The 14,561-nt window shown below is 41.4% G+C and overlaps 1 protein-coding gene across 1 annotated transcript in view; it reads right to left on the reverse strand.

Moving 5' to 3' along the window:
* Positions 1 to 9,742: 9,742 nt before the first annotated feature.
* Positions 9,743 to 14,561, reverse strand: part of LOC147035745 (extracellular calcium-sensing receptor-like) — a 145,062-nt gene continuing 140,243 nt past the window's right edge. Inside the window, exon 10 of the mRNA XM_085847225.1 lies at positions 9,743 to 10,395. The gene's annotated coding sequence lies outside the window, so the exon portion shown is untranslated. The remainder of the gene's footprint in view (positions 10,396 to 14,561) is intronic.

Genomic DNA, 14,561 nt, shown 5'->3' on the forward strand with positions numbered 1-14,561 from the left:
AAGTTTCATCCGAATTTGTCACAACTTTTTGAGATATCGTGCTATATATAGTTTAGCCCTTTCTCTCAATGGTAAAGAATCACTTAAAAATTATCGGATCCAGATTCGGATCTTCAGTAAAATCTAATGATTTCGTCCTTGTCCCACACCCAACTTGCCCACCAAATTTCTTCCGTATATGTCCACAAGTTTTGGAGATATCCTGCACACAGACAAACAAACAGACAAAAATGGGTGAAAACGTAAGCTCCTTCATTGTCGGTGGCAGAGGTAACAAGTTGAAGTTGGAAGCAAAATATCCATTCTCAACTTGGGGGGAGGGGGTGGAGGGGGAAAGCCCCATGTGGGAATACTATGAAAAATTAGTGTGTCAATTATGTGTATGTCATACATGAATACGTAATGGACCACTGGACCATTGCATATTCTTGAAACCTGCATAACAAAAAAAAAACATATTCATATATGTGTATATATCTTAACAATATCGATATTCCAGTGTTTACTGGTTGGTTTGACCCCACTGGAATATGAATTTCGAAAAAAAAATGATATCGACAGAGCCTCAATCCCACTTAACTTTGAAACCTTCTGACGAATCAAACCTTACCATGAAGGGAGCAGGACAAAGAAAATCCCCTTCCTAATAGATGCAGGTGCCACTCACTCGGCAATTAAACAAAGTGACTTTCCAAATGTTCTGCTGTCACAAACACTTATGAATGTAATTGGAATATCAGGAATCACAATATCAACTCTTGTAACTAAAGAATTATGTATGGAATTGGGACGATTGTCTGGACAGCATGCATTTCTGTTAGCAGCGGATACTCTAGTGAAGATATTGGGCAGATATTTGTTCTCCTGATGGAGTGTATTTGGAAATGCCCCAGTCATTATGTGAAATTGTTTTGAATTTGCTGCAGACAACCAATGAAACCCTTGTGTATTGTGTAATTTGGATTCTGATAGTCTTTCTCGTACTTTGAAAGTTCGTTTTGCAAATTTGACAGATTGTGTGTCTCAGTATGGGACTGGATAACTCATAACCAAATAGACTTTTCACAGTGGAAACCTCATCTGCACTGTACAACTTACTATGATGGAAGGGGTGATGATGCATGTTACGCAGAGAACACATCTCCACATCAACAACAAAGGTATGATGTAACATTAGGATCACTGTGGATAGGAGAACAGGGACTAGGTATGGAGGTAACCTGTAACAAAACAATTGTAACTATTTAATCAACAACCTGAAATCACAACACACATTACTTTGGCTGTGGGTGAGGAATATCGAGCTCAGGATGTCGGTCCAATTATCACTAGGCTTCAGACAGCCTCACAGGCAACAGCTTGAGGATCTTTTCATGATGCCAAGCTCTGGCAAATACACTCCAACAGATTTAGATGGGAAAGAGTGAGACAACTTTTTCAACCTTGACGGTGACTGACATCCGACATGTAGCTGCTCTGAATGTGTCTCTTTTGTTTTTGCATATGGCAGCTTGGCTGCCGGGTAACATTAATTTATTGCCGGGTAACTTTATTTACTGATGTGGATTTTTCACCCAACCTAGTAGTAATTGTTGTAGGATTCTTGCGTTGTTGTGGAATCTTATTTAACTTGCAGGGTTTAAACGTCCAGCCGATTCGGTTTTAAAATCCTGTTATAAAATCACAGACACCGAAAACCAATGTCCACAGACAAGTCTTTTCTTTTGAGAACAATTTATTTCTAATTCTGTCCACCGTACACTTCTCACCCTCATACACCACACTCAATGAACTTGAGAACCCGCATTTGTTGCAATATTATTTGGTTCTATTTTATTTATTCTTACTTTTTAGTGAACCATTAAACCAACCCCATTTAATTCACTTCCACAACGAATAAGTACATTACATCAGAGAGTTTTATTATTACTTGGTACTTGGTCAGTCCCAAGTGGTACAACGCACTGAGATGGTATACATCACACATGCTTGCGCTAAAACAAGATTACATTTCAAGGCATTTATATGCTTTTAATGGGAGAGTGGTGAGGGTTGTTACCGCAACTGCATACGTGTCTTGATTCAATTCTTGATTCAATTCTCAGTAACTTGATTCAATTCACAGTAACTTTTCCCTATCCTCAATTAATAGATTAACAAAGTCCTTTGGTAAAAGGATTCTCAAATGTAATCTCAAAACAACAGTTCATATCAATTTTAACCAAGAGAAACATGATGGTTCATTCTCAATGAATTATTTTTATTTTTTTTACCTTTTTTATGACTAGTCTAAAAGTAACTAACACAGTTACTGCACAACCCTCATTTACTTACTGTTCCACTCCGCTCGGCCATGACATTTAGTTGCCATGACATGACATCTTCGAAACAAGAACTTTGAAAACATTGTTACAAAATTTCTCCAAACAGTTTAAACAACACCAAAAGCTAACATTGTTTAATTAACTTGATGAGCCTCCATTTCTTTGTTTGACCAACCTCTATCATTACTCCAGAACTCAATCAACATTTTAAATCTCTGACATTTACCATCTATCCACTTCTCTAACCAAAACAGCAATATGCTGCCATTTTCCAACTCACATACACAAACCATCTATCACTTCCTCTGACCTTCTCAATTACGAATCCATTTCCTTTATCAAAACAATTAAATACAGTTTAAACAGTTGAACAAACATTGTCAATTCATTTGTCAAATTTGTCATCAGGCGAATATCATTTAAATTGCAGCTCAAACACTCCATCCACACATGTAGCTAGAACCTTCCCAAACATTATCACAGTCATGGGGGAGGCAGCTTAAACTTCAGACTAATAAAACATCCAATCTCTCTTAAACAGCTTTTTGGTCGAAACAATAAAATATTTTCTTTTAAAATCAATAAATTAAAAAATAAAATCTTCAGCTTCTATCCAATTCAATCTTATTAATTTAACTTGACTGAATCGATCAAAGGGTTACACTGGGTTGTTTGCCATTGCCTTCCCAGCACCAGTTCAGGCAACTTTAACATTCACAGACGAATAAAAACGGCATGCCGAGTTCAACGTCCATCCGAGGGCATCATCTATTATCTGTGAATTGCCCCACGTGCTAAACATCATCAAATCATTTTTAAAATCATTCCAAATCACTTTTCTACATTTAAATCACATCTTTTAAGTACAATAGTTACAACTCAGATCAAAATCTTTGAAACATTTCTGACACGTCCTAACAGCTTGCCCAGCACGCAAACCTGCCTGGTTGAGTCATTACAATTTCCTCATAATGCCAGTGAGGACTCACCTTCCAAGACTTCACCCCCCAGAATATATCCCACATTCACAATTGTTATTTCACAATTTATCCAAAATCCCTATGGCTTTTTAAATAAAACTTTAACACTTTTTCCATAAATAGACTTCACTTTAAACATTAAACAGAGTTGGCACGTGCAGTGTAGCTCGCGACGCTCGCCACAAACACCAAGCAACAAGGAACAGGAAGTTCTCTCCACATCCGGTGGGAAGAAAAAACAAACTCTAAGACAGGCAAAACCACAGCTTACCATTACTCTGTCATGGCTTACACAGAACGCATAAATTTCCCCACATTCATTGCTAAATTAAACACACGATAGATTTCCCTCATTAAAATATATTTCGGTTTCAAAGCCAAGTCTCAATAGAGCAGGTTTCATTGCAGTGAAATCTATTGGACTCGCACAAGTTTCATTTTTCCACTCACTCAGTAACACATGCATCTCAATGCAAATCACCAGCCATGCTCCCAGCCGGTCAATCATCTCCTGCACAATCATCTACAAAACGTTTCGTGTAAATCATTTCATTTACAAATCCATAAAACCTCCACACAATATAATACAACAACCTCACTGCAAACAAACTTCCAGTGAGTTCAATGAACAAACTGGTAACTCTTATAACTCTTACAAACAGGTAACTTATCTATTTTCCACTTAACCATTGTCATTTCTAACCTTATCTCGGCCATCTCTCAGCCGGTCCTCCTCGGCCTCTTTCATCTGGCACGTCCTCTGCGCGGTCTGTGGCATGTCACTTTGTCATGCCCATTTAATTACTCCTCTGGCTCCTCCTCGAGCCTCTCCTTGCACTGTGCCATCATCTGACTCCTCTTCTCCTCCAGCACTTTTCTAAAACAACTATATATACACTTATCATTTACTTTAATTGCTCCTCTTCTTTCTATCAATAAAATTATCTGACATGTACTCTCTGTTCGAGAATGCATTACCGCAAAGACAGCCCACCCTCCAGGAACGCTCCCTTAACTTTGCTCAAGCACTTGTTGTTCCTCCAGGTACTGCCTCCAGAAGATTAAGCACACCCGTGTCACGGCACCAACTGATGTGGATTTTTTACCCAACCTCGTAGTGATTGTTGTAGGATTCTTGAAATGTTGTGCAATCTTATTTGACTTGCAGGGTTAAAACGTCGAGCCGATTCGGTTTTAAAATCCTGTTATAAAATCACAGACACCGAAAACCAATGTCCACAGACAAGTGTTTTCTTTTGAGAACAATTTATTTCAAATTCTATCCACGGTACACTTCTCACCCTCGTACACTACACACAATGAACTTGAGAACCCGCATTTGTTGCAATATTATTTTGTTCTATTTTATTTATTCTTACTTTTAGTTAACCGTTAAACCAACCCGATTTAATTCACTTCCACAACGAGTAAGTACATTACATCAGAGTGTTTTATTATTACTTGGTACTTAGTCAGTCCCAAGGAGTACAACACACTGAGATGGTATACATCACATGTCCTTGCTCGAAAACAAGATTACATTTCAAGGCATTTATATGCTTTTCATGGGAGAGTGGTGAGGGTTTTTACCGCAACTGCATACGTGTCTTCTTCTTGAGAAGCATATGACGTAATGAGGGCAAAAGTTTGCTGTTATCAGCCCAGGTCACTACGCTCCACAACAAGACATTTTATCAACATTTAGGGAAAAAGACTCTTGGCCAAAGGGAAGGAGGCGCTGACAGCCAATTCGACTGAGAGCATAAAACTTAAATTTATAAAACACCAGTACAATTACAATTTAGAATACATAAATGTAATTATTTCCTCCACAGAAGCATGGCTGTGCCACTGATGCTGTGCCCCTCCCCCAGTACACTGTTACTCATTTCACCAACTTTAGAAGGATGACAGGCAGATTCAACCACAGCTGGTGTTACTTCAGCAGCCAATGGGGCTCAAACTCAGTACCCTGACATCCCACGCCAGCCACCATAACCACTAAGCCAACACCAGACCTATAATGTCTCTCTTGATCAAATAAATCATGTTCCAAACTGTTTATGGTCAAAGCATTCAAATGATGTCGGACATATTAAGAGTATGCGACCAGTCAAAATTACGATAGACATGGCGACACCATGGCCTCATCAGTCAAAAAACCAACTACGACCAGAGATGGAAGTCCCAGTATAGTCCCTGTTATTCAGTCATTGCTAAAATAAGGAATTATTGTCCCAATTACAAACCCATGTGATACACCAATGTTACCTGTTAAGAAACTAGGAAAGATGGCATGGCATTTTGTACGTGACTTAAGCGCTGTAAATGACTGCATTGTACCTGCGTGTCCTATTGTTCCAAACCCTGTCACCAAACTGTCCAGCATTTTAAGCAATACAAAGTGTTAATCAGTTGTTGATCTTTGCTCTGCCTTCTTTTGCATTCCGATTCACCCAGATTACCAATTTATTTTTGCATTTACGGATCGAGCAAAACAGTGTACTTGAACGTCAGTTCCTCAACGTTACACGGAATGCCCTACTTTGTTTTCCCGGGCACTCCAAGAAGACTTCAGTGATGTCATTTTTCTCAGAGGTTCCACACTTATACAGTACATAGATGACTTGCTTGTGTGTTCTTCAGAAGAAGTGTGCATACAGGACACTGTGGTTTTGTTGATTGTTGATGGCACTAGAAAACAAAGGACACAAAGCTTCAAATAATAGACTTCATTTGCTTCATGGTAGTTTGCTTTGATAGTGTCAATATTGCGCCTACACATTTTGGAAAAAGAAGCCGAGTACTTTCCTTAATGAAGTGCCCAAGATATGTGACCTCCTTCTGGAAAACTGTGGTTTTTGTATGGGAGCAGCAGGCTCCTGGAGATAGTGGATCGTTGACTCTGCTCTTTTGCTCACCCATTGTTGGATATTAGTTCCGCGAGTAGCTCAGACGCTTTAGTTTGGACATCATAAGCAGAAGAAGCCTTTGTAGTGCTTAAATGCATCCTGTTCTGTGGTCCCGCATTCGGATTACCAGACTATAACAAGCCTTTCTATCTGTGCTCCCATGAAATGAATGGCTTTGCTCAAGAGGTACTCACATAGAAGCATATAGATAATATGCGTCCTATTGCTTATGACCGTATAAAGCTAGACCCCATGGCTTTCGGATTTCCACCGTGTTTGCGGGCAGTAGCAGCAGCCTCCTGTGCAGTACAAACAACAGATTCTATTGTTTTAGGTACATTAATCCTTTTGGTGCCAAACACCATTGCATTGCCACTGTCTTATGAAGAGCAAAACGACAGCATTTGTCAGCTTCTAGTTCTACCAAATATGAAGTTGTGTTAATTGCTGTGACCAATATCACAATTCAGCAATGCCCGCCATTGAATCGTGCTTCTCTTTTGCCTACCAGTGGAGATGGAGAACCACATGACTGAGGAGGTGGTGATGCATATGCTTATGCCGTGACCTGACGTCAAAGACTCACTGCTCCAAAATTCTGATTTGGTGTTGTATGTTGATGGGTCATCTTCACATGCACCTGATGGCTCACTGCTATTCGGCTATGCTACATGCACTGAATTCACAACTGTAGAAAGAGGAAAGTTACATAAAAAAATCGCTCAGCAAAACAAGCAGAACTTTTTGCTCCAACACGAGCAAGTTGTCTGGCACAGGGACAATTGCTAACCCACTTAAAGCTATCCTTCTACCTTCTGCTATCATCCTTATTAAATGTGACACATACACTGGAGGTTCTGATGTTTTTTCAAAGGGAAATATAAAAGCACATGAAGCTTCAAAAGCTATATATTTAACTCAAACTCAAAAATAGTTTAACACAAATTTAATATCGATATTGCATTCTCTGGAATGAAGTCAGCCATTGTAATGGATGTTAGGATTCTAGTCATCAAATAATTTGATGGAATTGTCCAACTTCCACTCCAGGAACGAATCGAGTGTAATGCTATTCCTTGTAATTCTTCTCAGATTGCTACACCAGATTGCAAGGCTGCAATCACATATACATCCTCTCACTGAAGTGTTTCCCATACTGACGCAGAAGTGACCATCTTGCTGTTAATTGGATGAGATGCTCCTCAGCTGCTTAAGGTCAGATAATCTCCGAATGGACCACATAATGCTCCATGGGTAGAGCATATGGACCGTCAATTAGAATTAATTGGCAATGTGTGTCTGAACAGCATCCATAGCCCTGAACAAGTGGAGGCCTATGGTACTCACATTCTTGACAATGGAAGACCATTTGTCTGCTTCCCATGCCCTAATCGTATCATCGTCAAGGACATCATCCTGCACCATTGTGCTATTCAAGAGATCCTGCGACCACAGAGCCTATGATGATGGATTTGGCAGTGATGTCTTTCAGCGAACAAGGAATGCTGATAAGCTGGGTCACTCCATTGAAGAAAACCATTTTCTCACGATCATGGACAGACTCATCAGTAATGACAATAGCAATTGGATGGCTCCATTTCCCTTTACAGACAATGTAAAACTTCCAGACAATCAACCCCTTGCAATGAACCACTGAAAATCCCTTTGCAAGCTTATGAATAAGAAACAAGCCCTGAAATGGCAGTATGTGAACTTCATGGCTAATCTCTTTTCAAAAGGACATGCTGAGTCTCTTGAACCAGGAACAGAGGCAAAGAGACCACAAAGGAACCTTCCTCATTTTGCTGTTCCGTCCATGAAAACTTGAAAATGTTTGTGTGGTATGCAACGGCAGAGGTACCTCTTGTGATGTCTCGCTAAATAAGGCACTACTTACTGGTCAAGACCCCGTCAATGGTCTCCTTGGTGTAATAGTATGCTTCAGAAAGGAAATGAGGATCATCAAATGAGGATCACAAAGACTTCCTGTGAATTCTTTGGTTTAAGAACATTGACCTCAAAGTGGACATCTCCAAATTTTGGATGAAGGCGCACGTATTTGGGAACAGTCCGAGTCCTGCCATTGCTGCCTATGAATGATTTAAAACTGCATCAAATGGTGAAGAAAAATATGTATGAGATGCAAGATGTTACATGGAAAGGAACATCAATGTCGATAATGGTTTGGTGAGCTTACCTACCCCTTTTGAAGCTATAGGCATCCTCACTCATATCAAGGTGATGTTATCGACTACAAATCAACATTTGCACAAAATCGCTTTCAACAGCATATAAGTGATGGTTCATCTTCCAGACTGCAAGCTTGATGATGATTTACATGACCTTGGCATTGGTGCTGACCCGCTACCTGTTCAGCGGTCACTTGCAGTGCGTCAAAGAATTCTCAGTTCCTCTTGTACATTTGAGTATTTATTTTAAACAAACATAAACAAACAAACATGAACATATTGATAAGGAGAATTCAGAGAAGGTTGAAGAAGCAACAGTCTTCCTCTGATTCTGCTCCACATGGACTTTTTGCATTCTTATATAATATGCAGGGAAAAGGTGTGAGTGGGGGGGGGGGGGGTGGGAGAATATGAGAATATCTGGTCATCTTCAAGAAAGAATGGCACCAAAGCTGACGTTTTGGGGTTCAGGGGAGAGTTCGCTCATAGCCTTATTGCATCGGCCATTTGGAGGTCAGCTTAAATTCAAAGGGCTGGGGAATATTTATCTGAAGTTTTATAGGAGTTTTAAAAGGCATCTGGATATCACTTAGGCACAGTGTATATATATATATATATATATATATATATATATATATATATATATATATATATATATATATATATATATATATATATATATATATATATATATATATACATATTTGTTGCGGTCCTCAAAACCACAGGTTACCTATTGAGGTTTAAAGGTCTTCAGCGGTCTTAAGGTTCTAAATGGTCTGAGGGTCTTTCGGAGTCTGTGGGGTGTCAAGCAGTCTAAAGTCATAGAAGGGTCTGGAACTCGCATGAATACATGCACAACTTTTAAATATAGTCTAAGCAAAGAGTGTTTGTTTGGCATAAAATTAAAGAATTTTGCCTGAAAATTTTTGTGTTGAATTATAAATATGAATATCTTCTTCTTCTTCTTCTTCTTCTTTTGGCTGCTCCCATTAGGGGTCGCCACAGCGGATCATCAATATGATTCGCATAGTGATTTGGCACATGTTTTACACCGGATGCCCTTCCTGACGCAACCCTGGTCACCTCTTGCGACACAGGGATCTGGTACACCTATTTTAACCGGGGTATACACCGGCCCAGTACACTGGAACTCATTTCGCCGACCTCGGAAGGATGACAGGCTGAGTCAACCCCCTGGTGTATTTATTCAGTGGCCCAACGGGGCTTGAACTCAGGACCTTTTGGATCCCAAGCCACTGCCCTAACCACTGCGCCAACACCAGGCTTCAATTATAAATATGAATATGAAAGTAAACAAATACATTTGAGAAAAGGCATGGTGAAATGTATTTTTCACATCCAGAAGTTGGCTTACATGAATGATTATTTCATTAAATACAGGTTATTCAAAACAGTGCTGTGAAAACATTTAGTAAATCGAAACATCTCCATTGTTAAAAATATGAGTACATTTCATTCATGAAAGTGTAAAGTGCACTTCATGTATCTTTGTCTCACTTATTTTTTTTCAAGATTTTGTAACATTTTGGAACAAAACTGCAGCCAAGAAATGCAAATGCTAAAGCAATGATTGCAAACATTTCAGTTAGTATTGTATGTTTTCCTTGTGTGCTTATATAAGCAGGAATGAAAGCGACCACAACCATTAAGAGAAACAGCATGTTGTATGTTATAAACTTTCCCTCATTTAAAGATGAATCCTTATTGTGAGCCTTTGAAGCAAAATAAAGGCACAATATTGCCAAAATAATCAAGTAAGTCAAAGAGCAATAAGCCCAAAGGGGTGACGTCATGGTACATTCAATTATGATTGTTCCCACATGGGTCGTTGTATTGTAGTTTACCTTTGGATCACTTACAAGAGCCCAGAGGAAAGAAAACACCACTTGTGGGGGAAAACAAAATGCCACAACATATTTTTGTTTCAGTGACTTGACCACATCTGGGCAATTATTGATGGGAGAACCTGAAATGAAGTTTTAAGGAATTATTTTTCACTATTTGGGAATATAATAACAGTAAGATTTGCAACAATTGAAAGCTTTATTGGAGAAGACATTTTTTGATTGAGGAGTAGTTCTTTTATATTAAAAAAACTGTAATTTTACACAATCTGGCATATATTCAATTTAAAATCACAAATTACAAAGCAACAACAACCTCGCCAAATCAAGCAAATAGTGGTGATCAAAATATGGACACAATATACTGAGATGAAATTTTTGACAATTATACACAACCATTCTGTTTTCGTAATAAATAATCAGATAATAATCCAGTTCCTCTTTTCAAGGTGAAGCTAAAAATGTGAGTAATTTGTTTGATGCAAAGGTTAATGTTTCAGTGACCAGTAATATTCCATGAGGTTACAAAACCAGAAGCAAAGCTGATTTGTGGAATATAAAACAAAATCTCAAATGGGATGAACAGAGAGCCCATCAAATTGCTAGAATAGTTGAAAATTGTGAATTGGCTCAGCTGACAAGATGAGGGAAGTTGTCAATTAATTGGATTTATTTCTGGAAATGTTAAATTAAGTAAGGTAGGCCTGTGTTGATTTTTTATTGCCAGATTCCCTCGCCGCCATAGTAGCAGTGAGGAATTTAATGTGTGATGGGGGGATGGGCTGGTAAATCTTTTAAGATGTGCATGCAATTGTGTCTAATTGGGAATTGTGTTTGTGATCCAACAAAGCAGTGAAGTTAAAATATGTGAAGATGTTGTTGACCATGCCTTCAACAGCCTTTCCTGATTTATTTGTTAATCTTAAGTAGCATGTGCTTGTTTATTTTATTTAAAAGCTTTGATTTTTTTGGTGAACTTGTTAGGAGCCTCATGTTCAGGGTGGGGGCTGTGTTATATTAATAGGAATGGGGAAGTAGGAGGTTTGGAGTGGGGAGGCTAAGACTCAGATGTATTTCTGTTTTTTTTGGCAGACTAACGTGGATCAGATCACGATGCTCGCAACTCCACACGTTGCAAAACTGCCCCAAACCCGAAGTACTCAATCTCCCTTCCAACGACAAGTCCATCTCCCCAACCCTTCCCAATGTCTCAATCTCCCTCTTCCAATTCCATGCACCCTCATCCCTAACTCTCCGTCCTTCCTTCCCAATTTTTTACTGTTCTTAACAACATTACACAAATATACAGAGGGAAGTTTGGCACATGAGAAGGCCATTTGGCCTATCATGCCTGTGTTGTCCCTGTCCCCGTTTGTTAAGGACAATGTTAAAAGTAAATGAAGATGGAACATTAAATTCACAATGACCTCCTCCTTTCTTCAATTATCCATACCATAATTCAGACATGTGTTTGTGTATTTGTTTGTTTGTCACGCTACTCCTCCGAGAGTTGTGGACCGATAAGATTCCATCCAAACTTGCTACATAAGATCAGCATGGTCCCAATTAATGTATAGGGGTGTTTTTTATCTTTGCCGTGGGTGTTGGGGGGGGGGAGGCAAATTCTCTATCTAAATGTGCAGCATGTAACACCACCTACAGGTGAGTTAGGTCAGGTATGGGAGCATGTGCCAGAACAGCAGGTCGCTGCGTCCACTTTCCGTGGTACTCCAGGGGCCTCCGTCTGGCCTTCTCCCAGGCAGATGCCAGGCCCATCCCCATCTCCTTGAGTTGCTGGTCAACCTGCTGAAACCACGAGGCACGTGGTCGGCCCATCGGCCTCCTCCACTCACGAGACTCCCTCGCTGAGAGAATCTCGTGAGCGGGATCAGCATCAGGAAAACGAGCCACATGTCCATACAGCCGCAACTGATGCTCATGGACCATGCAGGTAACAAATCTCATCCGAGTCTCTCTCAGGAACCGCTAGTTGCACACAAAATCTGACCAGCGATAGCCAAGGATTCTGTGAAGAGACCTGGTACCAAATGAATTAAGTCTCCATCTCAGATCCTTGGTCAGAGTACAAGTCTCGCATCCATAGAGCAAGACTGGAAGCACCAAGGACCTGAAGACTCGGACTTTCCTCCAACCGCACAGGCACCGGCAGCGCCACACCCCATGATCCATTGAATCCATGACTCCCCAGGCCCGACCCAGACGTCTACTGACCTCTGACTCACAGCCAGCAGAGACATGAATATCACTGCTAAGGTAAGTGAATTTCTCTATGACCTCAACATGATCACCACAAACAGACACAGACAGGACAGCAGCATCCAAGATGTCAATGAAAGCATGGATCTTAGTTTTGACCCAAGAAACCTGTAATCTCAGCGGCTCCGACTCCACATTCAGCACCTCGAGGGCACCCAAAAGGATATCTAAAGTCTCCGCAAAGATGATTGCATCATCTGCGAAATCAAGGTCCGAGATCTTGACATTCCCAAACGATGCACCGCAGCTTGATCTTTCCGACATCCTCCCTAAAATCCAGTCCATGCAAGTGCTGAAAAGTGTGGGGGCCAGTACACACCCCTGAGGAACTCCAGTAACAACTGGAAATAAGTCAGAGATGGTAACACCACACTTCACAGCATTCTCAGTACCAGAGTAGAGTTCAGACATCAGATCGATCAGTTTTGGTGGCACCCCACGAAGACCAAGAATCCTCCAGAGGGCATCCCGATTCACTGAATCAAACGCTTGACAGAGATCAACATAGGCTGCAAGCAGCCCCTGCCGAAACTCTTGTCTGCGTTCGGTGAGGACCCGAAGAGCAAGGATACGGTCAATCGTTGACCTCTTTGGTGTAAAGCCTGACTGCTCTGGACACTGGCGCTCTAGCAGATGGTGGCGAACCCGATCAAGAATTATCCGCGCAAACACCTTGCCCGACACTGAGAGCAGCGTCACCCCTCGGTAGTTGTTGCAGTCTTGGCGATCACCCTTCCCTTTCCAGAGAGGGCCAACAAGGCCCCTCTTCCAGTCAGTTGGGATGATGCCTGTGTTCCAGGCAGAGCACAAAACTGCATGCAACGACGCGAGTGCAGCATTTACACCAGCCTTGAGAAGTTCAGCATGGATGCCACAGATCCTTGGAGCTTTACCCTGTTTCAAGCGGTTCACCGCAGCCCGTGTTTCCACAAGCGAAGGTGGACCACAATTGATTGGAGAGTCAGCAACAGAGATTGTAACACCATTGACATCCAACTCCACAACTGGTGGATCAGCCTGGTACAACCGCTCAAAGTAACTGGCCCAGCGGGCCTTCACTTCAGACTCCTCTGTTAAGGGCCTACCACTCTCTGCTCTAACTGCAGTGCTCCGAGGGATAGACTTTTATGAACGCAATGCGCGAATTCCCCTGTAAGCTGGATGAGAATCACCTGTCCACAGGTGATGCTCTACCCCCTCACAGATTCCTCGCACATAGGCTTCATTGTCCACCCTTTGTGCACGTACAGTTTTACGCCTCAGCTCCCTGAACAGCTCAGCTCTGCCATTCAGCATGGCCCTGCGACTCTGGTCAATGGTATCCAGTGTCCCTTGAGGGACAAAATTTTTCTTTGCCCTGCGGTGAGTTCCAAGATATGCACCGGCAACACCAAGGACGGTGGTCTTGAAGGTAATCCATAACTCTTCAGGACCCCCCAAAGCACCCAGACAACCCAAATGTCCACTCAGCTTGTTCGCAAACTCCTCAGCTACCCTCTCATCGTTGAGCTTGCCAACATCCAGCCTAGGCTGGGATGGTACCATTCTCCCGGATTTAAGGTGCAGCTTTAGAGTTGCTACAACAAGCCAGTGGTCAGTATTGAGGAACTGAGCACTCCGGTAGACCCTGCAGTTCTGGATCATCCTCCAATGACCGTCAATGAGGACATGGTCAATCTCCTTTGCCACACCGCCAGCGTTGTAATACCAAGTCCAGCGATGAGTTTGTGGGCACTGAAACCATGAACCGGCCACCCTCAGTCCATGACTTCTTGCAAAGTCAAGGAACTTAGTGCTATTCTGATTTATAGTTTCTGACCCATGGGGACCAACACACATCTCGTAACCATCCCTATCAGTTCCATTCGATGCATTGAAATCCCCCAACACTAGAAGTGGATCTCGTCTGGGGCACTGATCAACCACAGACTCGAGCGTGGCGTAGAATGTGTCCTTCACGGTGAGGTCACTCGTCTCAGTCGCAGCATAGACAGAGACCAGGGAAATGAAA

The sequence above is a fragment of the Eptatretus burgeri genome, chromosome 1, assembly GCF_056783735.1.
Source record: "Eptatretus burgeri isolate ZD-2024b chromosome 1, Ebu_testis_v1, whole genome shotgun sequence".
Classification (NCBI taxonomy): Eukaryota; Metazoa; Chordata; class Myxini; order Myxiniformes; family Myxinidae; genus Eptatretus; species Eptatretus burgeri.